Source organism: Heterocephalus glaber, unplaced genomic scaffold (genome assembly GCF_053883595.1).
Source record: "Heterocephalus glaber isolate CG9 unplaced genomic scaffold, H.glaber_assembly_v1.0 deba00001606, whole genome shotgun sequence".
NCBI classification, from domain to species: domain Eukaryota; kingdom Metazoa; phylum Chordata; class Mammalia; order Rodentia; family Bathyergidae; genus Heterocephalus; species Heterocephalus glaber.
The window spans coordinates 6913121-6926487 of NW_028258377.1; the positions used below are offsets into that span (position 1 = coordinate 6913121).

General features: G+C 37.8%; 1 long non-coding RNA gene across 4 annotated transcripts in view; it reads left to right on the plus strand.

The window, feature by feature from the left end:
• LOC110344406 (uncharacterized) overlaps positions 1-13367 on the plus strand; it is a 556324-nt gene that overhangs the window by 245846 nt on the left and 297111 nt on the right. The window lies entirely within an intron of this gene.

A 13367-nucleotide genomic window follows, 5' to 3' on the forward strand; every position in this document is an offset into this window, starting at 1 on the left:
GAGCTCCCATGGGGGAGAGGTGAGGTCCCCGGAAACTCCTAGTTGTGAACTACAGAGAGCAGGAAAAACTGGTTCTATGACAAATGTGCAGAGCAGAGTTCAGCTGGGGTGAACTCTAAGAGGAAAGTCACCATTACTTAGGTCAGCGAGCAACTGAGCAGAGCCAGAATAAGGTGGATGTTCTCATACTGTTTTTCCAAAAATGGAACAGGCCTGAAATGGCCTGCTCACTGCCCTGCACTGGCAAACAGGGCCTCTCCATCACACATGGGAGCAGCATGAAGTTCTGTGGGTGAGGCTGAGATAGAAAAAAAGGTGAATGTTGTCTGGGATGGTAGCTTGCTGGCCATATATTCACCAAGGAAAGCCTGAAAGAAGACATGGAATCATCCTTGATGTTTACTATTCTCCAAATAGATTAAAGCAGTTGAATCTATGCAGGTCTGCACGAGATTATTCTCAGAGCACAGCTGGTCACCAGGATAGGTGTTTGGAAGGAGCAACAGGAAGTTGCTCAAAGCTTCAGGCAGTAAACTGGCCCACAGGAAGTAATTGCTTGGCTGCTCAAAACCAGAAGTGATGCCAGTGTGGAGGGATCTGTGTGGAAGCTCTGGGTTATGCTATAATGACTGTGTGAAGGGTTTTACTCTTATTGCTATGGTTATTTTGGTAGTTGTAGTTATTATATTCTTGCTACTTTATAGGATTGGGTCATCATGGTTGATTTTTTTCTTCTTTTTTTCCCACTTTTGTGTTTGTTTCTTTCTTGGTTGGTTATTATATTTTGTTTCAAGGTTTTAGACTTTGACCTGATTTCTCTTTTAGTATTTCTTCAGTCCTATATTTTGATTCTCTTTTTTTCCTATTCTTTTTTCCCCTTTCTTCCCCATTTTCTTGCCTTCCCCCTCATCTTTTCCACCTATCTAATAACATAATATAACAGGAGCCTATATAAGTGCATTAGAGAATAAAAATTAAGCAGTGCTATAAAATATACAGTACCTTTCAAGGGCATGTCAGAGTAATCATCAAGAAAATTGCGTGAAAAGAATCCAAATAAAATTACCTAAATTAACAGATACTGAAAACCTCCTAGACTCCCTTAAACTCTAAGTACATTTCCACCCATCTTCATATAGCCTCTCTCCTACACAAATACCCTCTCAAACACCCTCAGCACTAGCTCTTTACCCCAGCCATAAAAATAATTCCAATAGAAAATAAATTCTTGTCAGTTTTTTTAAATCTATTGAACATTTCTCTTGCCTCCCTCTCTTCACACTGGCATATCTCCTACTTTTCCCCATCTTCTCCCCTTTCTCCTATCCTCTCATCCCAGACTAATCACTGACAGCAGTACAATATAGTCTGTAAGGGGTATTGATCAAAGGGTGAAACTATCAAAACAAGTTTTAATGTTTATGGTTGATGTATGCTTCAATCGGTTGGGACTGTTATGACTGGTAAAAATTCTTTCCTTATAACAGAGTACCAGGGTCTAACCCAATTGAATGGAATAGGTTGAAGTGGCAAACAATATGGTACCTCTGGACAAATAAAGCCAAGAACACATTATTTCAAAACAGAAACTAACAAAAGAGATCCTCATATCAACAATAAACTATTTTCACTCTGTTTGACCTCAACCCTCAGTGTGCATGTGTGTGCACACACACAATCAAAAATAGGACCATAAAAAACAAGGCAAAAAAATGCCCCCAAAGACTGCCACTTCTCCTAAGGGACACTGATGTAGAAAAAGCAAACACCACTCAGCCGAGCTGGGCAAAATGATTAAAGAGGAAATAAAGAAATTTGGCAAGTTCAGAGACAATAATCCAAAATATATGTGTATCATATCCAGTAAACTGAACAATGTCATTATGGGACAAACAAATGAAAAACTGGGTGTGCTTACCAAAATGATTCAAAACCTGAGTAACAAATTAACCAAAGAAATAGAGTCCATGGAAAGGTGCCAAGGAGAAATCCTGGAGATGAATTCTACAAAATTCAAAAACAACAGAAATGACCAGTGTTAAGATAAGGTTTCAGAAATTGAGGACAAAATGGAAAAACATTATGATTTACTGAGAGAAATCTTAAAAAAAGATAAGAGAACAAGAAAAATACATCTAACAGCCAATAGATGATGTGAAGTGGACTAATCTAAGGATAATTTGATTTACAATTTAGAAGACAGTACGCATAAATAAAAATCTGTTTTCAGAAATTATAGCAGAAGCTTTCCAAATATGTGGAATGGCTTGATGAATGTTAAATAACTATGAGGAAATAAAGATATTCTTGATACAGGATAGTCAGAATTCCTGATGTCCAATAAAAAGACAGAATCTTAAAAGCTGTCAGACAAAAGAAAAAAAAAAAGAAATTACTTATTAAGGTAAACCTATTAGCATTATAGTAGACTTTTCAACACAAACTCTGAAGACCAGGAGAGCTTTGAGTGAAGTGTTTCAAGCCCTAAAAGAAAACAATTTCTAATTTCAGACTAATATAACCTATAAAATTATCTTTTAAATTGATAGAGTAATAGGGATATTCCATGACAAAAAAACACCTGATGCAATACATGAACACCCAAAAAGCACTCCAAAAAATACTCAAGAATATCCTACACAGAGACAAGAAGACCAGCAATGCAAAATCATTAGATGGAATGAATTCATCAAGCAAGTCAAGTAGTTAAATAAAAAAAGAAAAACAAAGGCGTCAACAACAGAAAAAAAACAACACAATGACAGGAATAAGTCAATACCTTTTAGTAATAACTCTCAACTCCCCAATTAAAAACCACCAATTGACAGAGTGAATATAAAAAACCCTCAATGGTGTGTTGCATTCAAAATATTAATCTAATCAAAAAAGAAATTCATAGATTAAAAATCAAGGGATGGAAAACAATATTGCATGTATAAGGACCCTGAAAGCAAGCAGGAGTAGAAATTTTATTCTTAGACAAAGTAAACTTCCAGCTAAAATTGATCAGAAGGGGCGAAGAAGGTCACTACATATTAATTAAGTGACCAATTCAATAGGAAGAGATAACAATGGTTCATATATATGTACTTTATATTGGGGCACCTAACTTTAGTTTCTAATAGCTCTGGGCTTCTCCTGGGGCCAGCGCTGCCAGCCTGGTCTGCTGTTCCTCCCTAGTGCTGCTGATGCTCTCTGGGTTTACTTTGTGTCTGTGAAGATAGGTCCCCCTACCTAGGAACCAGGGACAGCTTTTCAGAGCACTTTGTTCTTTTTTTCTGCGCTGTGCTCCATTTCTCAAGCTCCTCTACAGTTTCTAGTTTTCTGTCAACCCCCACCCCCACCCCAATTCCTGGAGATCTACTTCTTTTTCTTTTCACTGTTTCCCTAGGGCTGGGGATTTAGCTCAGTGGCACTGTGCCTGCCTTGCAAGCACAAGGTCCTGAGTTCCATATATGGTACCACAAAAAAAAAAAAAAGATGTGTTATGTACCAAGTTGTTTTCCTGGTATCTCCATTCCAGGTTCTAGAGAGGCTGTATTTTGCTGCTTATCTCTCCTCTGCCATTTTTAATCCCCCCCTTGTCTCAGTCTGATAAAAGTCATGCATGACAAACATATTGGCAACAGTGTAGAAAATGGGGAAAAGGTGAAAGCTTTCCTGATAAATTCAGAAACAAGACAAGGATGTCTACTAACACCACTCTAGTTCAATATAGTACTCTAAACATTAGCCAAAGCAATAAGGCAAGAAAAACAAACAAAAGGAATATGTATAGGAAAGGAAGAAGTCAAATTACCATTATTTTTAGATGACATTATCCTTTACATACAAGATGCAAAAATTTCCTCCAAAAGACTCCTAGAATTAATAACCAAAAATTCAGGAATGTAGTACACCCAAAAGTCTATACACATATTCAATAGCTTTACTGTTGTACAGCAATAATGAACCTTAAGAAATTAGAAAATACCATTCTCAATACCATCAAGAAAATTTAAAAACTTAGGAATTAATCTAACCAAGGAAGTGAAAGGCCTATATAATGAAATCTACAGTACTCTGAAAAAGAAGATTGAAGAAGACATCAAAAATTGGAAAACTATCCCCTGTTGCTGAATAGGCAGACTGAATATTGTCAAAATGGCCATGCTACCAAAATTGTTATATAGATATAATGTAATTTTTTAGTGTTCATTAAGTTTATTGGTACATTTTAGGTATACATTATGATCACATTCATCATTGGGAATCTGTACCTGTACATGATATATCTTGGTTCTTATTTTTTTCTGTTCTCTTTCCCTCCCTTCAACCCCTCCATCCCTCCCTATTTACAAAAACTTTGTTTCCATTTTTTTCCTTCTTTTCTCATTTTTTTCTCTTCTTTCCTTTCCCCCACCCCCCCTCCCTAGTTCCCTCCCTTTTGAACACTTTCTTCCTATTTCACAGTATACATTTTGATCTTCATTTACACTTTCAGTTTCTCACATCAGAGAATTAATTCAGTATTTACTCATGTTTGTCCTATTTATCTCACTTAAGAGTATGGTCTCAAGGTACATCCATTTAGCTATAAATGTCTCTAGTTTATCTTTCTTTATGGCTGAGTAGTACTCCATTTTATAAAAAAAAACCCCATATCTTCTTTATTCAATCATGGGTTGATGGACATTTGAGCTGTTTATAATTTAGCTATTATCAACTGTGCCACTATAAACATGAGTGTATATATATATCACTGTGGATGATGCTTTTAATTATTTGGGGAAGATACCAGGAAGGGGACTAGCTGGGTTAAACAGAACCTCTAGTTTTAATTTTTGAGGAATCTCCACACTGATTTCCACAGTGGTTACATCAGTCTACACTCCTGCCGACAGTAAAGAAGAGTTCCTTTTCCTCCACAGCCCCACCAGCATTTCTCAAACAGGTGCAGCACCACTGAACTACATCCCCAGCTCATGCCAGCATTTGTTATTGGTTGATTTCTTGATAGGAGCCATTCTTCCTGGAGTGAGATGGAATCTCAGTGTTGTTTTCATTTGCATCTTATGAATGACCAGTGATGTTGAACACTTATTCATATGTTTATTTTCTGTTTCTACTTCTTTGTCTGAGAAATGTCTGTTCATTTCAGATGCCCATTTTTGTATTAGTTCTTTAAATTTGGAGGGGGGTCTGATTTTTTTGTTCTTTATATATTCTATATAATAGTTCTTTGTCTGATGAACAGCTGGTAAAATTTTTTCCCCATACTGTGGGTTGTCTCATCACTCTGTTAGTGGTTTCTCTTGCTGTGCAGAAACTTTTTAATAAGAAGAGATCTCACTTGTTGATTCTTTGGTAGCTCCCATGTAACTGAGGTTTTGTTCATAAAGTCTTTTCCTACACCAGTGTCTTCAAGAGTTCTACCTAACATCTCTTCCAACTGGTTTAGTGTTTCTGTTTTAATATTTAGATCTTTGATCCATTTTGAATTTAGTTTAGTGCATGGTGAAAGATATGGGCTAGTTTTAATCTTTGGCAAGTTGAAACCCAATTTTTCCATCACCACTTATTAAAGAGTCTATCTTTCCTCCAGTGAGGGTGTTTGGCTCCTTGTCAAAGATGAAGTATCTGAGTATGCCTGGAATCGCTTTTGCATCTTCTAATCTGTTCCACTGAGGCTTGGGTCTGTTTCTTTGCCAGTACCATGCTCTTTTTATCATAGTAGCTTTGTAATATAGTTTCAAATTGTAGCTTTTGATGCTCCCTGCCTTGCCTTTGTTGCCTAGAATTGCCTTTACTCTTCTAGGTCTCTTCTGGTTCCAAATGAATTTTTGGATTGTTTTCTCTAGTTCTGTGAGATATATCATTGAAATTTCAATTGGGATCACATTAAATCTATACAACAGTTTTGGAAGTATGGCCATATATTGGGTCTTCCTACCCAAGAACAAGGGATAATGCAATCTTAATCAAAATACCAACAAGCATTACTTATAAAACTAGAGAAAACAATTCTCAAATTCATATGGAAATGGAAAAGACCCAGAATAGCAAAACCAATACTTGAGCAGGAGACATCACAGTCCTGGATTTCAAGTTATATTATAAAGGTACAGTGATTTAAAATAAAAACAGCATGATGCTAGCAAAAAGACAGACATGTGGCTCAATGGAACAGAATAGAGGGTGCAGAAACAGCCCCAGACACATTCAGCTGTCTGATCTTTAACAAAGGGGCCCAAAACATATGGTGGAAGAGATGGCCTCTTTCCCAAATAGCATTGGGAAAGTTCTGTACACACATGCAGAAGATTTAATCTAGACCCATATCTCTCACCATGTACAAAATGAAAATCAAAATGCATCAAAGGTCTAAATATTAAAGTAGAAATACTTAATTTTCTGGAAGGGAAATAGGTAAAACTCTTTAAGACATAAGATTGGACAAGGACTTTCTCCATAGAACTCCAGCTGTATCAGAAATAACACCAACAATGGGCAAATAGGATGATATTAAATTAAAAAGCTTCTGTGTAACACAAGAAACAATCAACAGAGTGGAGATAACCTGCACAATAGGAAAATTTTTGCCAGCTATTCTTCAGACAGATGACTAGTATCTAGAATACATGAAGAACTAAAAAATTAGACCCTCCCCAAACAAAAGACCCAATCAAAAAATGGGCCACTGAATGAACAGACACTTCTCAGAAAAAATAGTATAAATAACCAAGAAATATCTGAAAAAGTGCTCATTAGAGATAAGCAAATTAAAATACACTGGCATTGTGAAACCTGGTCCCTTTCTTATGAAGCATGGGGGCTGTCAAAATAATTCCTTCATACATTGTAAAAAAATAAATAAATAACACTGGCAAAGCTGTGGGGGAAAAGGAATACTTCTACATTTTTGGTGGGAATGTAAACCGCTATCAAAATCATCATAGAGATTCCTGAAAAAACAAAAACTAGAAATTCCACTTAGGTCAGCTATTTCACTACTACTTATCTTCCTGAATAATGTAAAGATATCATAGTACAGAGATACTTGCACACTCACATCTATAGCAGCACAATTTATAATGAGTAAATCTTGCAAGCTACCTATATGTTCATCATCAGATGAATGGATAAAGAAAATGTGGTATTTATATACAATGGAGACTAGCCTGCTATAAAAGAAAGAGAAATTTGAGTCATTTGTAGGAAAGTGAATGCAAATTGAGACCTTAATGCTAAGTGAAATAAAGAACACACACAAGCCTAAATTTCATATGATTTCTCTTATGTGAGAAACCTAATGTAGAAATAAAGAGCAAAATAGAAGGTAATAGGAAACAGGGAGATAATTCTTTTTCAAATGGGAAGGGGGTCAGCAGATGTAAGGAGGGGCAAGAAAGGGAGGTTAAGGGAACATGAAAAGAATTAGATTTGTCATGTACATCTACCACCTACTAACAATTGTTTTCATTATGTACTGCAAACATGTACTACTACTACTACTACTAATAAAAAAGAATGACATCGAGTGTAGTGAGAGTTTCTCAGGAGTCTTTGTAGAGCTAGTGTCAATGTAATCTTCCTCCAGAGATTCTGAATCAGTTATGTAGGAAGATTTAGGATTATTAATTTGTTGCTTAGGTTTAAAAGGAAATCTAAGTGCTCCAAGATAAATTTCTATTCCATCAGATACAAATCAGAATCCTTCTAAATATGCTAAGATTGCTTTGCTTAGTATGAGTACCTATCAGGATGTGCTCAAGTGTTCTGTCCCCACTCTATAAGGGCGGAATTAACTAGAGAGGTTTTCCAGTCTACTAGACCTCTTACAATAAGATGAGACCACTCCAAAGGCAGCAGAACAGCATGCAAGAAACTCCAGAAAATTGTCTTTGGGCCCAGATGACTTTGTTTTTTATTTTTAAAGTTTGTCTTACAGTGAAATTCCTCCTACCAGAGAAGCAATTCCTCCTACCAGAGGCACATGCCAGCTGCCAGTTGATGGACCCATCATTTATTTATCCTTGATGCCTGAATCAGAAATGTCATGAGGTTAGCAATGCAGTCCCTTGGCACAGAGCTGACCAGGCCCCAAGGGAAGTTGCTGTTACTAATTTATCTTGGTGTCTTGCATTATAGTTAAAGATCACCTCCACTCAGCAAAGTGCTCGGGTATTACAAAACACTGGGAAGGGAGGGGAGCCACCCATGGGGACTCAACAACAATCTGGAGTCTTCCGTCATATTGTGTTACAAGGACACGAGAAGCTGCTCGAGCATTGAAAGTAGGATGTAGCATAATTACATGCAATTAACTAAGGACTTCTTGGGCATCAGCCCAATGCAAGGCCATATGACAGGGCTGCAGATAAAGGAGAAAAAAGAAGAAAGAGAAGGAGGGAAAGACCTGTATTAGGGTTCAAGATCAAGGCTGATTGAAATCGATCATGTATAATGAGAAGTGAAAAGCTTTCAAAAAATACCAAAGTTCTACTCCTTTCATTCCAACTGTCTGTATGAAGTAATCATTTCCAACTGTTTTTTTTAATAATACTATCAGTGTCATGAATTTTTTTTCCTTTTCCTGTGTCCTCTTCAAGTTAGACAGAATGTTAAGTGTTTGACAGAAGTAATTGCTAAACTTGGAAATAACTCCAAAATATGAATATATGGAATAATGCCTTTCCAGAACCTTTTCCCTGTTTGTTCTACATGATCATTATAAAGAAATCAATATTTATATTCACTACATATGCTGATTTCAGATACAATGTAAGAATTCATCTGGGAATCTATGATTTGTTTTCTTCTGTATTTGTTTTAGCTTAGTCAAACAGTGCTTTGTATGACAAGAGAAATATACTGTTGGTCTCGGAGAGCATTTCTCAAGAATATAGGACACTGATCTTATAACTTTAAGGACTTAGGCGTTTGTATATAGAATTGCTTCTAATAATAGTGGGCTTATTTCAGAAAAAGTTCTGTATTTCAAAGGAAGATGGAGAATATAATTATGTAGGAATGAGGAAAAATTATGTCACCCCTTTAGAGATTAGGGTACCAGCTCTGACTTAAGAAATCTCATTGATGCTTCTGACATTACTCTTTCTAATATTTTTAGGGTTGACAAATACTATGTAACTCTTGAGAGTTGTTTAAAGGCTAACAGGGAAGCAGTTCTTCTGCTGCGTTATGGATTCATTAATTGCCTTTAGAGAGGTCATTAATTCTCATAATTCTACATTCAAGGTATTGGTAGCTATATATTTGTAACTTCTTTCTGCCAAATTAAATGAAATTAATGAATATTTGTTGGTCTTATATTTTGTGTGAAGGGTATTATGAGCAATGGGTATATATCCCATTAGCAAATTTTGTAGGAAATAGCCCATGAGAAGTGCTGACAAAAAATGTCTTCACACAAATACCAAGACACTAAAAGATTATTCTAAAAATTCAAGTCATAAGTAATTTTGCTGTACAACATAAGGTTTGAGATATTGTTCACTGGTATTTTATTCAATGAGTATAGGCCATCTTCACCCATCACTAAGGTATTGGAAGATTGGGTCAAAGCAATCTCAGTCATAAAGTTCCTTCTTTGTATCTTTATCCTTATGGTATATTTCTCCTTCTGCCTCTCATACTCTAAACCAAAATGAGACCCTTCAGTCACTAAAACAGTCACTATCTGCAGGATCCTTCCATGCTTTTTCTTTGGCCCACTCTTGGCAATTGAAATAATGTTGATGGAACCATTTAGAAATTAAGATTTCCTACTCCTTCCTTCCTTCCTTCCTTCCCTCCTTCCTTTCTTTTTTGAAGTAGGAAGAAATACTATTTGGCTTTTTAAAGTTTACATATTACAGATTATTTATGACAAATTTCCTGAGTACAATTTTCTAGCCTAGCAGAGGGACTACTTCTTGAGAAAATGTTGCTTATGTTGGATATTGCTTGAAATCAGTTCAAAGTTTTCAGTGGAACAAAACAAGGGTCTTGCAGTGGGAGGCCCTCTGGGCTGGCAGCCAGACCAGGCAGGTGCTCGGCTGTCCCTCTGTAAGAACAGTGATATGAGCATGGACAAGTCACAGCAGCCCCATAGGCTGAGCTTCTCTGTCTGTGACATGGGAACTTTAGATTTAGAGGAGCTGTGTGATCTCTCCTATTCCTAGGAACTGATCAGTCTTTGTATTAAAGTTCCACCTGAAGTTCCTAAATTTTAGGACACTTTTTTCTCTCTTTCTTGACCGTTTATCTTTACCTCCTTTTCTTCTTTTCCCTCAAGCATCCATATTTACTTTTATGTCATGTCTCTCCTTCTTAGGGCACATTATTTACAGAAGGGAGATGGAGGATCAGAAGGGTTATGTGATTTCTTAAGATCCTGATGGCGTACTTAGGATCATGGCTCTATTATCCATGTCTTTATTCTTTCTCTCTTTCTCTGACCTGGTGATTCTTTTTATAGATTGTTGAAGACTTCCAAAACAAAAGCTAAGTGTAGACTATCAGATTGTACTAGAAAGGGCAATAGAGGAAATGACAGTGAGAATTATGGTGTGGCTCTTCACTTTATGAAATTGGGAAAGACCAGGCTGGCGTAACTCAAGAGAATGCTAGAATCCTCTGCTCCTGTAAGACACAGGTGTATGTGTGGGGTGTCTGGTAGTTAGAATTTAATAAAAGCAAACAGTGAGAAATAGCAAGTACCTGAACTACCCACATTTACATCTCAATCTCTCCTCCAGAAACACTACCTTAATGACCTCAATCTCTTAGGGCCTGAGTTGTTCATAAAATAATGATTTGTTAAATATAAATAATAATAATATAGAATGTCTCTTAAGGCAGTGGGACTGGATCTTTGAGGCTCCTCTGGAATCTACATTCTAAGATTTGATTTTATTACTGTAAAGTAACCTTGAGAGACAGTGTCAAAACTGGAAAAGCTGGAGGCAGTAGATAACCCAATAATTAACATGACAACTGGTTGGAACCAGGGTTTCATCACAGTGGGCTGAAAACTGATAGTAAACCTTTGTACTTATAAGGCACTGCATGATATTTATAATTAGAAATGTATTAGTAATAATTTTTTAAAAAATAGACATTTTTCTGGTTGTTGCATGAAATTATTCGTGCAGAGTTTCAGGTGTCTGCTGTCTCCCCAGGCAGCTCTGTCTGTGGGTCATGTTTCATTCCCCTTCCATGTCCCTGCTACTCCTGTGCCTGTGCTGGCCATCTCAGCTTCTTAGATGACTGTTGCTCCATGGAGGTGCCACACCCCTTGGGCATGGCTGCTATGGTGCTACAACCCGTGGCCCAGTGCCATTCTGTGCCCTCCAACCTAGCCAGGACAAGCTGTCCCTTACATTCAGGTGTTACACACTTCCAGAGGCTACCAAAATTGTCCTTGCACACTGACAGTGCAAGGGTGTTCTTGACTTTCCCTGACTGTACTTTAACTCCCAAATGGATACTGGCCATGTCTGCTGGAGAAGGAGTGAGGAGGCCAGGGCAGAGAGGGGCAAAGCTGAGAAACAACTTGATAAACTTGGACTACATGGAGGCTTAGTTTTTTGCCCAACCACACTGTGCCTTGAGTACTGACCAACATTCCTTGCCCTCACAGGACTCCCAGAATGGGGGTCTTGGAGTGCTAAAACTGGTACAGTTCCAGGTAAACCCAGACCACTTGCCACCCTAATTGCTCCAACTCAGGGCATTTCTTAGAGGTCTGAGCACTTAGTGCACTCGAAACCTCAGCGGTATGTATAGGACTGTGCATTAGGACTGCCACGATAGAATAAATAACCTCTATTTCTTCATTTCTCTATGTTCATAGAAAACAACTGTTCACTACTCAGAGAGGCAGCCCCCTTCTCCTGGTGATCAATCATATGTCAGGGCAAATGCTAAGGACTAAAGAAGTTCAACAAATATTCGTAGATTGTCTTTGCGATCCTATGCAGACCTAGGCCTCCTTGAGACAAACCTGAACTATCTTCTAACAGTGCACCAATATTCCTCACCATTTCTATACCCTTTTCTTGAAAGTCCAAACTGAGAATTTTCATTTATTTCCTCATCATATCAAAATTTAACAATGTTATTTACAGTAATAGCACCCGGGAATTAGAAACACTCTGGTAGCTTACAAAGATCAATCAGTGTCCGTTTTTTTCTTTTAAACCATGAGAAGGTAATTTTACCCGCTGTTAATTGCAATCTATTTAATTACAATGCTAGCAGATGTAAAAGCAAGTACCAACACAGGTTGCAATTAAAGCATCAAGGCACAGAGCTGCTGAAGTGTTTGTGATCATAGAAGGGAGGACAAAGGAAGCCTCCAAGGACATTGGCTCATTTTCCTCTTTTCCCACATGTGTACAACACTTTGCTCTCTTGATGATGTCTTGTGTTTTCACACAATGGAAATGTAAAAAGGTGGAGCCCAGTATTGATTCTTTAGTCTCTTGAGTACCAAACCTAATCTGGAAATTGGCCATACCAAGGAGGTACTTTATTTCTATCTGTAGGTAAATTAACAATGTTTAGTGGTACACCATAACTTTTCTTGGTAGTATAGGATGAGCTTGACCTATGGTGTCCACTCCCCTACCCTAGAATATCTGCTACCCTTCTCTCTTGTTGGAAGTAACTGAGACCCAGAAAATGTAAGTCCAAACCCCCTGAGTGGGGTGATAAACTCCAAAGTTGTCCCTGGGTCTTGGCCTCTTGTGCAGACCTCAGACATCTTTCCCTCCACTCTCCGGGGTATCTTGCCTTTCAGAACCCAATTCTTGATGATTAACTAAGCTGGTCAGGCTTATGCTTAGAACTTTTGTTGTTGTTGTTTTTCAGATGGTGGTTAAGTAAGTAATGGAGAATTAAAGTCTCTTTCTGCAAGAACTCTTTGGCTGTTCTGGTGCTTGAGAATTTGCATCTCAAACTAAGGCACAATGTGGCTGAGCCATAGCCATAGGTGCAGAGCTGAGCCCACTTAGAAAGCTGTGGATGTAACTCTCAGGGAGAGCCACAGGCTGCACCAGGAGAGAGTTAAGAGTGTTTTGCAGAGCAGAGTTGCAAATTTGTTTGTGAATAATGCCTTGTTTGCTAGTGCTTCTCACATTTTATACTGGGTGGCCAGTTAATTCTTAGACTCCAAGCCTCCCTGCAGAGATGCTGATGAAGGAAGTCTGGGCTGGGCCCTATGAACTCCCACTTCTGATGAACTCCTGGGAGATGCTCATTAGGCCTCCGTTTGCAGAACACACTGAAGAGTGAATGCTGCATTCCTGCTTAGGAACCTCCTCCTAGCTGTGGTTCTGCTTTACATGGTTCCAGTTATCTGTACCCAACTGATCTAAAAA